Source organism: Chlorocebus sabaeus, unplaced genomic scaffold, assembly GCF_047675955.1.
Source record: "Chlorocebus sabaeus isolate Y175 unplaced genomic scaffold, mChlSab1.0.hap1 unalloc_scaffold_514, whole genome shotgun sequence".
Lineage (NCBI taxonomy): Eukaryota > Metazoa > Chordata > Mammalia > Primates > Cercopithecidae > Chlorocebus > Chlorocebus sabaeus.
The window spans coordinates 12,464-25,670 of NW_027327831.1; positions in this window are offsets into that span (position 1 = coordinate 12,464).

The following is a 13,207-nucleotide window of genomic DNA, read 5'->3' on the forward strand; positions in this document are numbered from 1 at the left end:
TTGGACTCAGAGTGATACCACCTAACTGGAGCAAGTCACTCAAATTGGCGAGTATATGTGAAAGAAAAAGAGTAAGGTGAAAGTTGTGATGATGGTCATGGTGGGGACATGAAGTTGAAAGCCAGGCCAGATTTTTCGTTTTTAAGTTTTGTTTTTATGGCTGACCTTCTCTCCTCTTCTTTTTTTCTTTTCTCCTCCTCCTCCATCCCCTTCTCCTCTCCTCCTCATTCCTGTCTCTCTTTCTCATTTCCTTCTTTCTTTCCCTAAATATTTATTAAGCTTTTCCTATGTGCTAGACACTGCTACATAGGATCGTGGAAATGGTCTGTATACATAAAATTACATGTTGAGTGCTACCACATCAAGAGAACTAACTGGATGGATTGTCTTAAATTTGGATGTTGTTTTAGATGGGCTGACTTAATGCATGGGCTACATCAGTGGTCCTAGGAGAAGATCTTGGAGCTGTTCATTTCTCCTCCCAAGAAGCTACAACTGCCGCTTAGGAAAAATACCCGAAACATATTTTTAACCTTGCAGAATAATCCTAAATCAAAAGTCACATGAATATAGCCTCTAGAATGCAAGGGTTGATGATTCACCTCTTACATGGGTGATGCCATGTAATAGTATAGATTCATTTATTTAATGATGGTGCTACAGGGTCAAATACACATGCTAAAAGTCAGATATACAAAAAAGAATTGTAATTTCTAATCTTCTGTAATTGAGGTAATATTGCCCTCAAGCCCTGTTAGTGGTGGGTTGAGTGGCGAGTGGAGAAAGCGAGACAGGCAGACTTATTAATGTGTATTGTCTTTGTTTCTTCCAGTTTAAAATAGTATTACTTGGGGTTAACACAGTCTCTTTTTGGTAAATGCTTACTCTTTTATGGTTTACCCATTTCTCTTTCACATAGTAGCATCCTATTTCAGGGGACCTATGTGTGTTTATGCCATGAAGGTTGGATCCCTGGTCCATGTGCTGTCCCTTGGGATAACAAATCTAGTTTTCAAGTTATCAAAATAGCAAAAATAATGCTGGGTAAAATTAATATTTAAAGTCGCTTGTTCACAAGAGCTCTGGAAAAGTACTAGTACATTATTCTGACACTCTTGAGATTCTACATTGTGGCTGCTTCTTCATTTATAAGGCCCTAAATTATAACAAAAAAACTCCTGGTCTATGTTAATAACATTGGCAGAGACATCAAGATCACTGTATATATACATATTTGGGTTCACATGTCTCATTATTTTAAATACATTATTAAACCTAATTACTTTTACTTGCTAATCACCTTTGGAATAACAAAGAAAATGTTCAAATATTTTGTGCCTATAAGAAAATGTCAAGGCAATGCTCATAGCAGCATTTTGCTGATTTTTGGCATTGCTTAAGGCAATTAAGTGCAAAACCCAATAGAAAACTAGAGTTTTTCAGTCTCTGTTTTTAAATTTGAGTCTATGGATGCCTCCAAAAATGAGACATTCCATTTATAAATTACCCAGTATTATGGTAAGTGATGGGAATGACCTCAACTTAAAGCATTCTAGAAGAAAATTTAGAAAATGTTGCCTAATTTCTTCAGTTATCTGCAAAAGCAAATAATTTTCTCAAAGGATCTTTTTCAATTAGAGAAAAGTCCCTCTGTGGTAGAATTTCCTCTTTTACTTTATATTTGAAGGTGAAATGTATATCATCCAGATTATCGTCAAATGTTTTAACTGTTTAAATATCAATCTAGAAAAAAACCTATTTAGAAATATTTTTTTCTTACTCTCTAAATTTAAATGATGTCTTTTATAAACTAGAAGAAACTGCAAATGTCCTTTTGGGAAGAAAGGTGTTAAGTTAGCAGGTCTGAGACTTCAATTCTTCAAAAAGCCTACTTGCAAGGTGGCTGATGTCTGAGAATTTGAATTTGGGAGTGTTCTCACCAATTCCCTTAGTGATAAAGTTGGTTTGCTGTGCCTAGACTGAAACACAGCGTGTTGTATGCCAAACACCAGCTTTGCTCCTGGGGGTCTGGAATTTTGGTACATGGTAAGCAGGGGCTGTCTACATGACAAGCTCCAAATACAAACCTTGGGTACTGATATGGTTAAGCTTTGTGTCCCCACCCAAAGCTCATCTTCAATTGTAATCCCCATAATCCCCACGCGTCAAAGGAGAGACCAGGTGGACTTAATTGAATCATGGGGGACGTTTCCTCCATGCTGATCTCGTGATATTGAGTGAGTTCTCACGAGACCTGATGGTTTTATAAGGGACTCTTCCCCACTTCGCTGGGCGCTTCTCTGTCTTGCCGCCTTGTGAAGAAGATGTCTGCCTCCCCTTGCCTTCCACCATGATTGTAAGTTTCCTGAGGCCTCACCAGCCATGTGGAACTGTGAGTTAATTAAACCTCTTTCCTTTATAAATTACCCAGTTTTGGGTATCTTCTTCACAGCAGTGCGAGAAACGACTGATACAGGTACGGAGTCTCTAGTGGGCCTCTCTGGACAGAAACATCACACAGGTGCTGCGTTTGTTTGCTGTGGAAGAGGATGCTCAGTGTGACCTCTCATGGGAAGGGCTGAGCGTAGGGAGCCCGCATGTGGATTCCTCTGGACTTGCCTGTGCTATTTCCCTTATGCTGTGCCGTATATCCTCACTACATCGCCCTTATAAGTCTTAGCTGTGAGTACAACTACATGCTGGCTCCCATGCATCATTTTAGGGACTCTCCAAGCAAGGGATGGTCTCAGGGACCCCAGTACACCCCTACAATATTTTACATTTTTTTAAAATGAAGCTTGACATAAAAATAGAAAAGTGAGAATGTGCCATTAGCTATTGATTCATAGGATTTTTTTTTTTTTTTTTTTGCCACAAAGATAAAATTTTATCTCATTCTGATAATCAAATAGGTCAAAGTGTCTTTCTGCAGGGTTACATGGTAGCATTTTATAGTTTCAAAAATATGACAGGACATCAAAACTGCCTAGTTTCAACATAAATACTGAAAAAAGAAAATGAACAGGCAAACTTTTAAAAGAAACTGTGTTGTGTGAATGGTACGAATTTTAATCCAAATAAGGTTCATACTGGCCCTTTATAACTATGCAGCCGAGAGGGAGGAAAAATGTAACTGGGCTGGTAAATGTGCAACAGCTGGCAAGCTTTTGTTGCCAGCTCTTATTTTAGATTACTCAGAGTCCTGGCTCTATGAAATGTAGTTCAGAATCTCAAAGAAATGTCAGAGGGGATTTTTGAAACTTCATTACTTTTTCATTTTCTTGAGCTCATTAAGTTAGTAAATGTGGAAGGAAGTGTGACTGAAAAGAACCTATGGTAGGTAGGATGATAAATAACAATTCGGAAAAGCAGATAGCTGTAACTTGTAATGAGTTTAAGCTGATGCCTTCATGTTGCCAGTTAAGCTATTGTGAAAATTTGCCATTGACTAATTGAATGCTGACTTATTTAGAAGGAAAACCTGAAAGCCAATTAAATAAATCCAAAATGGTTATAGTCCCTGAACTCTCTCAAAGTACCTATTTATAAGGATTCTGGGGCTTGGGATACATTTTAAAAATGTTAGTAACATTTCAAAATCCTATGGATTTTTTTATTATCTCATTGAAGGGAATAAAATGCAGTATAGATTTGGCTGTAACAGAAAATAGAAAAAATAAGATTCAGTTTGTATAATGTAAACAGTTGTCCCAGGCTGCTCTCCTAGGCCTCATGCCTGGTATCTCTATTCCATTCTTCATTGATATTATTGTGGCATCCTTTAATGGATTATGGAATGACAGTGCTCGCCTAATGTAACGTAATTGAGTGTAAATGAGAAAGTTATTGTCATGTTTAGTTAAAGCATTTATATGGTTTTTTTGTGTGTTTTGAAGTGCTATGTCTGAGAACCTACTATATTGCCCTTAGTGCACAAATAATCAATGAAAATGTCCCCACTAATTATTATGGGCAGGAGGAGAGGCCTCATGGCTCTTTCATATTGCACCAGAGAAGGTACACTTTTATTTATGCAAAGTGAAGTTTCATGTTCAATAAATAGAGCAATAGAATATTTTTTCTGAATGTAAAAGGTTGCGTAATATAATTTCTACATGTTCCATTCCACTCATGCTATTTTTCCCTATTCGCTTTTTAGTTCATGTAGCTAATTAAGATTTTCCATAAGTTGAAACCTCTGTTTTTCTGCTATTTTTTTCTTCCCTCATCTTCCAGTTAAAGTGTTTATGTCATTCAAGCTTTAATCACATGACTGGTTTCTAGACACTCATGAGAATATTAGTGTTCATATATATGTGTGTATGTATATATGTGTGTGTCGATACATATATACACATGTATGTGTGTGTATATATACATATATGTGTGTGTGTATATATATGTGTGTGTATATATACACACACACACTCACACATTACTTGGAAGATGAAGACCACCAGATATAATCACTCTTCTGCTTTCTCTCATTCTTTCAGATATAATCACTCTTCTGCTTTCTCCCATTCTCTCATTCTATTCAGAAGGCTCAGAAGAGGAAGTTGATCTAACCATTTATGATCAATGATTTTCCCACTGATGCAGAAGATTCCACACATTTTCCCCTAACTAATGAGAGATCTCACTTTTGTTTTTGTGCTGTGTGGTTAATTTTATGTGTCAATTTGATTGGGCTAAGGAATGCTCAGATAGCTGGTAAAACACTGTTTCTGAGTGTGTCTGTAAGCGTGTTTTGGGACAAGATGAGCATTTGAATTGGTAGACTCAGTGAGCAAAATTGTCCTCCCTAATGTTGGTGAGTACAATCTCATCCTTTTAGGGCCTGAATAGAACAAAAGGCAAAGGAAGGAGAAATTTGCCTGTTTTTCTTTAGCCTCACTGCTGTGCTGAAACATGTCGTCTCATCTTATCCTGCCCTCAGATTGAGATCTACACCACTGGCTCCTCTGGTTCTCAGGCCTTTGAACTTGGACTGGATTATACCTCTGGCTTTCTTTGTTCTCCAGTTTACAGATGGCAGTCTGTGAACTTTTCAGCCTCCATAATTATATGAGAGTAAATCTATATATAAATCATAAATCTTTCTCTTCATCTATATCTATACTTCCCCTCCCCTCCCCTGCCCTCCCCTTCCCTTCCTTCCCCTCCTTCCCTCTTTCCTTCCTTTCTCTGGATAATCCTGACTAATATACATGCCTTCCCAACATTAAAATTCTTTTCTTCTTCCCTGAATACTTCACCTTTAAGCTTTTATCTCCCTGATCTCTACCTAAATCTGATATTATGCTTTTCTTCAGTGGTTGGCAGCGGAATTTTGTGATTACATTTGATTAAAGATCTGTATTGTATTGAAACAATAGAATGTCAACTTCCTGGCTACTTTGAGAAGTACCACAATGTGGAACTCTTAGCCACTACTCTTATTTGTGAGTGTTTAGTAATTTACCCACTGTCATGCTGAACCCCTGTTGACTCCAGGAGGGATGGCACCGTGGCTGAGAGGTCAAATAAAAGACCTAGATGCAGCGATTGAGACATAGCGTTTACTAAGGACTTACATACAGGTTACCCCTGTATGTAAGTCCCCTTAATCCCCCTTAATATGAGGGATTAAGGTCCTTTGTTTTGGGTTAAATGGAGGTTGCTAGGTGGAGGGTGCTTAGCGGAAATGCTATATAACCTGCATGTTTTTTACAAATGGTAGCAATTCTCCTGTCCAGTCTGCCACCACTGAAACACCCCTGTATGTAAGATAGAAGAGTCTAGGAAACCATATGAGAAAGATAGAGGAGTCTAGGTTCCTGGCTTTGGCAATGGGTAGGCTGTTGCATCATTCACCGAGCAGGGAATGCAGGAAGAACTGCAGCCTTGGAGAGGAAAGTAATGAGTTCAATATTGGATATGTAAAAGTTGACTTGCCAATATTACATACAGAGTGAGTTATGCATCAGTGGTTTAATGTATGAGTTTGCAGCTCAGAAGAGAGATCTAGGCTTGAGATAAATATTCAGAAATTGTCAACATGGAGAGTTATTCAAAGCTGAGGTGCAGGAATAACTTTTCTTGGGTGAGTTTGTAGAAGACATGTGGAGAGGGCCTCTGCTGGGCATGGAGGATCCCCACATTGAAGGACAGGCAGAGAAGGAGGATGCAACAACAGCAGAGCGACAGAATCAGAGGATCAAGGGTATGAGGGGAGCATGGTGAGCGTAGAATCAGAACCAAAGGTTTAGATGAAATTATCAACAGTGACAAGCACAGCAGAAAGCTCAAGTAAGAAAGGGACTCAGAAGAGACTCTTGGACTTGGCCCCATTGCCATTGTTAGTAACTGTGGCAAGAACAGCTTCTGTGGGCATTAGGCCCATAGCCTGGGGAAAGACTCTATCCCAGCATAATGGCCTGTGAGGATGGCTTCCTTGCTTTTATGATGGTCCCACTGTAGTGAGCACTTAGGGGAACATTGGAAATAGCTAGGCAGCTTAAGTCCACTCTATTAGCTTCCTAGGACTGCCATAGCAAACCACCTCAAACACAGTGGCTTAAACAACACAAATTTATTCTCACAGTTCTGGAAGCTGGAAGTCTAAACTCAAGGTGTTGGCAAGACCATGCTCCCTCTCAATGCTCTAGGGAAAAAAATGCTTCCTTGACTCTTCTGGCTTCTGTTGATTAGTGGCAATCCTTGGCATTCTTTGGCTGGTAGCTGCATCACTCCAATCTCTGCCTCTATTTTTCATGGCCTTCCTCCCTGTGTGTCTCTCTGTGTCCTCTCTTCTTCTCATAAAGACATCAGTCATTGAATTTGAGCCTGTCCTAGTTCAATATAACCTTAACTAATTATATTTGCAAAGACCCTATTTACAAATAAGGATACATTCTGAGGTTCTGGGTGGATGTGAATTTTGAGGTCAGAACACTATTGTGTACACTACGGCCACCAAACAAGCATCTCTAATAAATATTGCAGTGGATTATGAGGTAGGTGGTTCATAGATCACACTTCAGGAAACACTGAACCCACACAGACTGCTTTTAATGTAAAGATGGGAGTAGAGTTCAGTTAGGTGGGCAGAGGGGTTACCTGGAAGCTTCAATCCCAGCATAACTGATCCTAACATCCAGGCATCAGTAAAGGCATACTGTAATTGGATTTTAAACAGCATTAGCTCTTCAATCTCGAGGAAACTTAAATGAAGACAGATTCCAACCTGATTTAGAGTTCAACATTGTTGCCAGAATTGAAAGCTGATAGCAACAAAACAGACCTTCATTGTTCTGAGCCCTGAGAAGGCATCTAGGCAGGCTATAGTGCAAAGGATCCAACATATACAACTCCTTTAATAAGAAACTGAATGGAGAGGTCATTAGAAAATTAAACTAAAAACACTGAGGTTGTTCCTTCCATCTCAGTTTTGTCATGAATCTCTGGTAATCAGGGAAATACATTTTTATTGAAAATTTTGTCATATTTGTAAGATATATTATTATATGCCAAAATATCTCAGATAAGGCACTAATATTACAGAAAAAGAAAAAAACCTGTTTTTATTAAATTTTACTGTTAATGTACAACAAGTCATTTAATAGAAAACATGATATCAAAGAACGAAGTGCTATAGATGTCTATTCAGAAACTGAGTTATTAAGAAAACAGATTATCTACAAAAGAAGAATGAAAATAGATTGGTTAAAAGATAGCTCCTAATGTAACTGAGATAATGTTTCATAGTATTATGACAATTTTATTTGGAAAGCATTTGTGGCAAGTTTATGGAGATTCTCATGATAAATTGATAATTCATAGAGAACAAATATTTTTATTATTGCAAAAACCTTATCACAGAAATCACTTTTTTGAACCACATACAGCTGTGTAAAATTTTTATTAATCATAAACATAAAAAGATAGGTTAGATACCCTTTTGAGCTCTCTCCTAGATGTAGGATCTTATGATATTTATAAAAATAATTATTTTTTGCCACTCTAGAACAGAGATAGCACATTATACTAAAGAAGAAAAGAAAGGCAAAGCAGGAGGAAGGATGGAGAAGGGAGGCACTAGAGGCTGTGCTGTTATTTGTGTCTCATCCTTGGCCACATACTATTACACTAGTGAGAATGTGAAGGCTGAAGTCAAGGACCAGGAAGCCTTCCTTTGCCAGTAGGCACAAGGCTGAAGATAATTGTGACCTTGGTAACCACAGAATCAAAAAGATGTCCCTGTTTTGGGCCTGAAGATCAGCTATTTGTTAACCCTGTATTCATAGCAGCAAAGGATTCACATTGTTTTGCTCGTAGTCTTGTATTATCTAACCCAGTATGAGGTTTTAAAATTTGCACATCCAGAAAAAATATACATTCAAAAGTACTAATTAATGTTTTTATTAAATGAAAACTTAAAAAAAGAACAAACTACCCAGGAAAATACAAAATCATCAAGCTACTCTCATACTTACTGGTTTTTGTACCTAATAAATATAGGAGGCAATTCCCAATAAATAATACGACAGAATGGAACAGTCTTAAGGGCATAATGAAAACTCATAATTTAGATATCGACTTCATGTCTTATTGATACATTTCTTCATGTAATACATATATACATATATATTTGTTTTTCCAAACAGGGTCTCACTGTTGCCCAGGCTGGAGTCCAGTGACAAAATCACAGCTCACTGCAGCCTCAACTTCCTAGGCTCAAGTGATCCTCCCACCTCAGCCTCCTGAGTAGCTGGAACCACAGGCACAAGCCACTGTGCCTAGCTAATTTTTCAGTTTTTTGTAGAGACAGGGTCTCACTATGTTGCCCAGGCTGGTCTTGAACTCCTGGCCTCAAGCAATCCTCCTGCCTCGGCCTCCCAAAGTGCTAGGATTATAAGTGTGAGCCACCGCACCTGGCCCCATATATTTTTAATATGTTACATAAGACTTTTAAAAGAAAATTTCTACTTCTTGCCACCTTCAGAAGATTTCAAGTTTACATTTTTCAAAATGCATGAAAGTAAATAACTCAACTGTCTTAAATTACATTAAAAATTATTTACCTGACGTGCTTGAATTCAGACTAATGAGGGCATGATACCTCTTTACAGTACTTTCTCCTGGCATCCTAGGATGCCAAATAATTAATTCTGTGTGTAGTTATTTATTGAATATCTGTATTCCCTGTTCACTCCATGATGACTAAGAGATGCATCCCTGGTATGTAGCATTGTATATAGTGAGTTGTCAGTAACTATTCAATAAATGAATGAAAACAAGGAAAAGGAAGAGGAAGTGTGGTGAGGGAGTAAGTTTAACATTCCTTGAGTGTGCACTATGTCATACATCATCACACCTTGAGCACAATTCAGCTTTTAAACTAAATAAAAATAGGTAAAATGTAGTAATTGAATATATTTGCTCTTAAAATAGGAAAGAACTACAATAAAGCTAATAAGGAAATAATTTCTTTGATTGGTTTAAATTTGTATGACTTTGTGCATTTATAGATGGTTATAACCACCATTTCCAGTTTCTGTATTTGATACTTTGACATCTCACTGACACTGGAGAGACTGCCCTTCCCAGGGCTCGGTAAATCCTACAGACAGCAAATGACTAGCCTGCCAGTAAGAATGTCTTTCGTATGCAAACCAACTAATCCAGAGTCAGTCCCCACTACCTCCTTTAGTAGTCTCTCATACTCTGAGCCACTAATCTACCCACCCTATCACCCAAAGCCAGGTACCAGACAGTGAAGGACACCCCAGACCTCACTGAAATGATTCAAACGAACCAATGCTAAGCCCGTTATCCTGCCCTTCTATTCCTTCTCGCAAAACCCCCAAAAGCTCTTGCCCACATCTCTGCCTCATTCCTTCTGCCTCCTGACTGACCCTGGTGCTTCCTTGTTTGACCACCTGTGGCTTGGCAGCTGCCTCCATTTGGGAACTGTGAGTAACAAATGATATTTTTAATGGCAATTGTTTCCTGATTTGTGGTTCTCACATATCTGAATTAAAACCTACACTGCAAAACGTAGATTCACTGTAAAAATTATCTTAAATATTAAAAACAGAAACAATAAGCAGGTCAAAATATAATCTCTGTTAATTGATACATTTGTCTTATTTCTAAATAATTGCAATGAAAAGTACCTTTTTAATCTGTTTCACTTAATATTTTTATATACAATCATTTTAAATAATTTTTTGCCAAGTTTTATCCTTCTAGCTAATATAATTTACTGACAAGATAAAGCAGATTAATTTACACTGTTATAGCAATGGAGATTTCAGAAATAGACTAATACTTAAATGATAGACACAAAGCATACTTGATTCTGTAACTGCATTTTTGTATACAAGATCAAATAATATTCCAAATCCAGCTTCAATGGTATTCAAAACAGGCAGAATGAATGAAGCTCCAAATGGATTTTGTTACATAAGCCCACCATCCCTCATTTACAATTTCAAAATTCAAACAAGTTATGAAAACCAACTTTTCATAGGTTTGTGACAAACTCATTTGGTGGTAAAACCTACTCTGAATTGATGAAGCCTTTGTGTTGTTATTTATTTTTCTTGAGGGTGAATTCATATTTCTGCCATAAGGATATTAATGTGTTTTACTTTCAGATGCTGAGCCAGGCCATGACAGAAACATTAAATAATGTATAGTTTACAGACCGTTACATTTTAAAATTCATCAAAAATTTTGAATTTTGAAAGATAGCTGTCCCCGAGTTTCAGAAGAGGAATTATGGACCTAATTCTGTGTGTGTGTGTGTGTGTGTGTATGTTGCTTATTTAAATGTTTTAGTGGTAGGGTCACAGAATGTTACCCTTTCTTTATTAATATTTAATTTTATTCACTAAATTAAATTTACCAAATTAATTAAATTTTAATTTTAAAGGTATTCAATTTTAAATTGACTCCTATATTTAATTTTTTTAAAAATTAATTTGAAGGAGTATAATAAAGACACTGGACCAACAAGGCAGTTTTTGATGATTTTCGACAAAAAGAGGTACAATGAGGGATATATTCATGTGATTACAGAAATAACTTGACATATTCTGACTCTTGCCAGTGCTCAAGTCCTTCTCATTAGTATCGCTCTGTCAGTGGTGAAAGACATTTTTAGCTTTTTAACATCAATAGAAGCTCCTGAAAAAAAGTAGCTCAGCTTTTGGTATGCCATTGTGTTGTAGCAGAGTATAGTGCTATTTGCAGGATTTAATAAAATGCCACTGCAGTGTAGATGCCATCCTCCGTCAAGCACCAGATATCTCTGTCTGAACATGACAGATCCTTGGATAGAATGACTGCAAGCACTGAATACATTGTACTCATCCATAAAATCACATTAGTAAGATAAATAAAGTGCTTTCTCTCCCATAAATGTATACCATTTGCCTGCGGTGATGTGGTATTTAAAGCTTAGGTTAGAATGGACAGTGGTGAAGTTCTAGCTGGTATTTTCAAATGCTCATCTCCAGGAAGTGCCAACAGCAAAGATATGATCTATTGGGTCTTTTCAAGGAAGGAAGATGACAATGTGGTTTTAAGCAACGATGTAAGAGGAAAAGGTTTCAGGCAAAACAAAACTAAACTAAAACAACTTCACTTCCATTTTCATTCTGTTAAGCTGTATTATAAGAGAAGTTTTCATGTTGTTACTAATGGTTTCCCTAATTTTGCAGCTGAGCCCTGTTTTACTTTGCAACCTGGCTGACACAAATCATTGAGAATCTCTGTGTAATAAATCATTTGAAAAATATATAGACGCAACTAGCCAAGAAAGATATCTAGCAGTTAATCAGAGATGACCTAATGTTTTCTACCTATTGTCTATAAAATGAAACATATTTCTCAATTTAATCACCAAACAATGTCAATTCAGAGGGAGAAGTGTTGAACTTTGCAACAAGGAGGTATTTAGGATTAGTTTAAAAGAAAAACTAGTAGACAGAGTTTAGGGGCCTAATTTCTTGTTTGGCTTCTTTAACATCATAGCTGGCATTCTAGTTGATTTATGCTCATTACTATTAATCCTAGATTACTCAAGTATAAAATCTAGAAGGTTAGGCCATATGGATTCTAAGATCTCTTTTATTTTTAAAATTCTGTGATACCATTTTGTACTGTATGCTATGACCACGTTATGTACCTAATAGTGTTAATACTTGGCCTTTAAACTGGATGATCTTGCCTCATAGCTTCATTCTTTATGCAATAATTATAAAGTTACTTGCTAATAGCTAATGTTTCATAAATAATGCTATTTAATACAGATGGCATACATGATCATCCCAATTCTTTACAACTTCTGAGAATGTGTGCCTAGCTTTCTGCCAGACTGAGTTAATTACCTAAAGAAAACCCAGAGAATACATTGCGAATAAAAAGAAACCATTATGATTTAAAAATGTAAAATCCATACATTTTATACATTATTTCATAAACGATTACAGTGGTCTAAAAAAGTCTTTGGTAATTGTCCATTTGTCATCCAGCCTATGTGTCTTAGGAAATTCTCTGAAATCAATCCTGTGAAACATGAATAGGCATTGCAATCTGTGTTGGAGTCTAATGCATCATGCAAGACATTGCTATACAAAGACGAGGTGAAGCAAAGGCTGAAAACTGTCAACACTACACACGTGGTTATATCTTTCCCAGTTTTAGATAATAGATTTCATTGTTTTATTGTTAATTCATGCTCCTAAGTGACAACTGCTTATTCACCAAACCCTCCACATCCTATTTTCTTCCCAGTTCTTAAATGACACTTGTTAATGTGCTTGAAGCTGTTTTAAGTGTTGTTTCATGTCTATTTATTCATTTAATTTTCATACCACCTTTTGAGGTAGGACTATAATTACCCCCATTTTATAGCTAAGAAAACTCAAAACAGAAATGTCTGAAGTCACTTGTACTGGAACACACAGCTAGAAAGTTTTTGAACTGTGATTCCTGTCTAGGGTGCCTGGAGGACGATGTAAACTTAACCTACATGCTGCACTACTGTAATAAAGAAGAACTGCTCAGATCGATTTCTATCTGGTTTCCAGAGTGTCATGTATGAGTGTAGAGCTGTCCTAGTTGTCCTACACATACCATATCTTCTGCAGTAGATTATCTTAGACTTCTGATAGTTTTAAAAATAAAAATTGTGGTAAAATGGAATCATGGAATT